The sequence below is a fragment of the Spermophilus citellus genome, assembly GCF_964194105.1.
Source record: "Spermophilus citellus genome assembly, contig: SCAFFOLD_241, whole genome shotgun sequence".
Taxonomy (NCBI): Eukaryota; Metazoa; Chordata; class Mammalia; order Rodentia; family Sciuridae; genus Spermophilus; species Spermophilus citellus.
Window position 1 is genome coordinate 156,744 of NW_027672865.1, and position 6,026 is coordinate 162,769.

Consider the following 6,026-nt stretch of genomic DNA (forward strand, 5'->3'; position numbering starts at 1 on the left):
AGGTGTAGCTATGTTTTTGTTCACTGGTGAGAATTGTGACCCTGGGAGAGGAAGAATGTGACATTGGGTAAAAGGAATCCAGGGAGTGGGGACCTCACAGATTTGTTGTTGTTTTTTTTTTTTTTTTTTTTTTTTTTTCCTGAGCTGCTCAGAACTTTCTTCTGACTGTTTAGGAATTAACCACGGGGAACTCTGGCTTCACAGTGAGAGGACTCCCCAAGTTGGGCATGTATTTATTTGTTGAGAGCCACAGTTTAGTCAGAATGACGCCTGGCATTTTGCTAGAGGGAATGGTTGAAAGGTGACCCTACTCCGGGAATAGGGTGGCTCCGGGAATAGGGCGGCTTAGGGTGGATCCTCCTGGGAATAGGGCGGCTCCAGGATTAGGGCGGATCCTGCTGCCTCGGGCACCCACTACTTTGGAGTTCCTGTTGAGTTCTTGGGGGTGGGGTTCTGAGCACGCAGAGCCCGGTGGAGGGATTGTATTCCTGGGAAGTGTGTGTAGAATGCCCGGGAGAGTTCAGGAATAAAGAGTTGCTGTTTGAACCTACAAGGCTTTGTGGCGGCTCGGTTATTTTGTGCCCAGCCAGACGGCGGAATTTATTCTCACCAGTTTCCTTGTGGACTACGAATCCAACAGGCTACTCACTGAATTTTGTTTTTCTAGCGCCTTTTGTAAAATCTTGGTGCCATCTAATTCCAGTTTGCCCAAGTACTTAATGTTTTAACTTTATATGATGTGATTTCTTTCCTAAGCAAATCTAGGCTGCAACAGTGAGTTCACATAGGATGCTAAAGGTCAATGCCAGATGGACACAACTGTGTTTTCTGAAACTCAACTTTTTAAAAACTGACGTATGAACCTGTGGACTTGGTACTTCCTGTGGGACACCATCCTTCCCAAACAGGACTCAGTTCTGAAGTTTTGTGTTCAAAAAGATCTCTGTTCATCCCAAACAAACCCTGAAACTCTCCACCCAAACCCAACAACTAATTATCCAGCTAATCTTTCCCAAGAAGATTTTTACGACTAGAGTTTTAATTTTTTTTTTCAAAGCGTACAACACGTACCATGTCAGGCTTACTGTTGACCACGCCACCAAATCTTTGAGGCCAAACAAAGAAAATGTCTCCAATCAACATCAAATCAGAGCCACTCTCTAGTGGGGTGAGTGGTGGTGGTGGTGGTGGTGGTGGATGACCCAGAATACCCTTCCTGCGACTGACCCTGAGAAAGGGAATTCATACAAGGTCTGAGCTGGCATTGGGACGAAGGTGATGCTTGATGGGAGCAGCTTCCTCTGGGCGAGAGGAGGGACCCTCAGAAGCCGTGAGATGCAGATCATGCCATGGCAGAAGAGTCCTCGGGCTCCATCCCAGCCTCTGGAGATGTGAACCGAAAAGTACTGATTCTAGGGAATGAAGTTGAGTTATTCTCATAGAAGAAACTGGAGTTCTTTGTTGCAACACAAGTTTCTGTGAACCATGCTTCTTGTCACCAAAATGAACCATGCAACGAATCTGTGGATTCTGTTGTCCCAAAAAAATAGAAGCAAAGGGCTGGGGGACAGGGTTCAGTGGTAGAGCACTTCTCGCCTTGCATGTGGGAGGCACTGGGTTTGGTTCTCAGCAATGCATGTAAATAAATAAATAAAGGTCCATCAGCAACTAAAAAATATATTAAAAAAAAAATGAAAGACAGGCCAACAGGAAACACCAAGCAATCTGTTGAAGCATCTGGGGTGCCGTGCTGGGAGTAGATCATGGCGAGTTCCCATCTCTTTTACCTTGGTACTTGTTTTGGAGGGTGCCATCAACTTTCTTGAGATGCCCTTTAAATGGGAAAATCATTTCACCCAGGTCACCTCGGGGGCTGTTTTTGAACTTCATTGAGCAAATGTCCTCCTTCTGACATCTTCAGAGGAATGAATTGTCCGTAGACCATCAGCCCCCTACTCACTCTTCCCAGAGGATAGATAAATGATGAGAGCGGGAATTTGGGAAAAGTTGGTTATTTGGAGGCTTAGCCAAATCTCCCATTATCCATTTGGTCTACACAAGTAACCTCTTGGGACATGAATATGTGCCGAATTCTGGCTGGGCACAAAATAACCGGGAGGTCACGAGCCACTTGTAGGTTCAAACAGGAACTACTTTATTGCCCGAACCCCACGGGAACTCTCTAGAACTCCCCGGAAACTCTGCGAGAACCAACGGGAACTCAAAAGTAGCGGGCCCCTGAGGTAGCAGGAGCCGCCTTATTGCTGGACAGCAGAGGTTTATATACACAACTGAATACACAGCTTGCCCCAATCTAGCATCATCCAGTTACAGCAATCAGTCACCATCCCAGTAATTATACACAGCTTAACTTAATCACCATCATCCCAATGGCTTGCTGGTGTCACTTCTCAACCACTCCTTCTGGCAAAATGCCAGGCACCATCCCGACTTGGCTGTGGCTCTCAACAAATATGTCCCCTGTGGTCTCCATCTCACAGAGACACAGATACTTGGTGGCTCACAAATTGGGTACTGGTGTTGAGAGGGAAATGCAGAATCATTCTTGTCCCTGGATTTCCTTCAAGGAAAAGCCACAGCTGTGAGGGTGGACCAGAGTCCACAGTGTCCTTCAGTAAGTCAAACTAGGGGTGGGAGAATGGCCATGGTGCCGAGATATCTTGACTTTCCCCTTGGGATTTGTGTGTCTGTTACACAGGTCACACTGCTGTTCCATAGGTTTGTCACCTTGAGAACACTTGTTTACGTAAGTGCTAATGTCATGGGGCAGACGGCTCAGAAAACATACCAGTCCATTTTGTCCCAATTGGAGAGTCTTTAGTTGGCCAACCGGTCACTGCTCTCCACAGGACCCATAACTGTCTCTGCAAGGTGTTCCTGAGCCTCTCAGGGACTTTAATGGCAAAAGCCACATCCAGGTTGAGGGGTACAGAAGCCGATTGGGCGGTCAGCGAGACAATGCAAGGGGTACATTGGTATTTCCCACAGGACTTTCCAGGTTGGCATAGCAACAAGCCAGCAATGACCCTCGTTGAGCACAAGTTAGAGAATGGTTACTAACAAGTCTAGACAGTCTCTGACAAGGTACATTGCCCAAGAAACATGGGAACCAAAGAGAATAATTTTACACTCTTTAAGAATCATCATCTTGCATTGCCAAACGTGTTGTGCTCAGCAACTCCTGTTAGGCACAGATGCGGGTGTCCCCATGGGAGAAGCATTTCTCACAAGTCTGTTGGGTCCTTGCCCATATAGCCTGTCCCAAAACATTAAATGTATTTTCTTAGTAAGATTTCAAACCTAAGAAAATATGCACAAAGCAACCAGATTTGGGGGGAGGAGATGGAAGCTGGCCTTACATTAGATGACTTAAATGTTGCTACTTGCTACTTTAATGGAAATAAAAATTCCCTTAAAATAGCTGAACTCAAATTCATCAATAAGTTTTTCCATCAGTGTCCAGTCGTTTCTCTTGTACCACTGTCCTCGAGTCCCTAGAGAGCTTGCCACATGTTTAGAAAATCAGGTGCCATCCCAGAACCACCGAGTCTATGTTTTAGTAATATCTCTCAGTTTGTGGTCGCAGAATTAAAATTTGAGAATCATCCTTCTTACCATTCCTTTTTCATCTGATAAACATACAAATGTCTCTTATAAAACACAAAATGAATGAAGATGTATGCTCTTGGGTGGATGCCTTAATTTCACATTTTATCAAGTGCAGCAGATGCCACCCTTTTGGGAAATATGTCGCTCTCTTTCAGTTGGATAATAGACTGTGTTGTAAAAGCGACTCACTGAATAATGAAGTCACCCATCTATGTGAGAGCCACTTCTACTGTTCTTTCTGCTTCCCTCTCACTTTAAGCTGTGTCAACGATCATGTGGTCAGCATGCTGTTTATTTGCCCCGTTCTTATTTCAGGAACATTTGACGTTCAGGGATGTGGCCATTGACTTCTCTGAAGAGGAGTGGGAGTGTCTGCAGCCCGCTCAGAGGACCTTATAACAAGATGTGATTTCCCAGAACTACCATAACCTGGTCTTCCTAGGTGAGGCTTCAGGATTTCTAGTTATCAGTATCTAATTTTCTTCCTCTGCAGAATAGTTGTGGGGAGCTTTTGCTCTGTATGAATGAGTTTAAGATTCTCGCTTTCAAGAAAGACGTTTGGACAGCTTGTGGTTTGTCATGTCAGTGACATCTCCACTAATCTTTCCTCTCTCCCTTTCTTCAGATGATCTAGGTCCTTCATTGTAGATTACTGGTATATGTAGTGACCGTGACACAAGGTGTCATGGTCTACAAGTCACAGTCCAATTTCTTCCCTTTACTTTGATTTGATTCCTTTACTCTGATACTTGGAAATAGATCTCAGGATCTGTATGTTAAAATTTCTTCCTAAAAATTGTAACGGGTCAGTTTGCAAAAATATATTTTTTAGAATTTCTATTACATATAATATTATATATATTATTTACTATATATAAATCATATATTATATATAAGTCATATATAATATGTTACAATTAAATGTTACATATCGTATATATATATTATAAATAATATGTGTTATCGTTACATATAAATTATGTTTATGACTTATAAATATATATTAGTTACATATGGTAAGTAGAAATATATATATATATATATATATATATATATATATATATATATATATTTTTTTTTTTTATTGGTTGTTCACAACATTACAAAGCTCTTGACATATCGTATTTCATACATTAGATTGAAGTGGGTTATGAACCCCCAATTTTACCCCAAATGCAGATTGCAGAATCACGTCGGTTACACATCCACAATTTTACATAATGCCCTATTAGTAATTGTTGTATTCTGCTACCTTTCCTATCCCCTACTATCCCCCATCCCCTCCCCTCCCATCTTCTCTCTCTACCCCATCTACTGTAATTCATTTCTCTCCTTGTTTATTTTCCCATTCCCCTCACAACCTCTTATATGTAATTTTGTATAGCAATGAGAGTCTCCCTTCATTTCCAGGCAATTTCCCTTTTCTCTCCCTTTCCCTCCCATCTCATGTCTCTGTTTAATGTTAATCTTTTCTTCCTGCTCTTCCTCCCTGCTCTGTTCCTAGTTGCTCTCATTATATCAAAGAAGACATTTGGTATTTGTTTTTTAGGGATTGGCTAGCTTCACTAAGCATAATCTGCTCTAGTGCCATCCATTTCCCTGCAAATTCTATGATTTTTGTCATTTTTTATTGCTGCATAGTACTCCATTGTGTATAGATGCCACAATATTTTCCAGATGTTACATATGGTAAGTAGAAATGCTAGAAAATTATTTTCCAGATATATGATATATACATATGTATATATGTGTGCCACAGTCTGGCTGGGCACAATTCATGAGCCACTTATCAAGCAGAAATGAACTTTATTTTTAGAACACACGCTGCACAGGAGCTCTTCAGGAATTCCCTCAGAGCCCAACTGCCACAATTGGCTTCCCACAAGCCTCTCAACACCCCCCCACTCCTCCTGCTCTTGAGGCCAATTGGCTGGGTCGCATGGGCAGAGCCAAAACAAGTCCCCCAATGAGCAGCTCCGTGGTCTGAAAGGGCGGGGAAACAGCCCAATGAGCATCACTGCAGAGGAGCCAATCAGTTGGCAGCTGGAAGTTTGCTGGGGCCGCTGTGAGCCAATCATCAGCTGGCAGCTGGAAGTTTGCTGGGGCCGCTGTGAGCCAATCATTACCTGGCAGCTGAAAGTTTGCTGGGGCCCCTTCGGCTGTGGCTCTCAACATATGTGTGTGTGTGTGTGTGTGTGTGTGTGTGTGTGTGTATCTGCACAGTTCTAGAATATAAACATCAGTAGGTATAAGAAGATTTCCAACAGATAGTCATTATTTTATTTTTCAATCACTAAATCTTAATGTCTCTAAGCCAAAATGGAACACCTTTCTCAGGAGCAAAGGAAGGAGCCCTGGATTTGCGGAGACAAGGAGTAGCCATATATACCCATGTG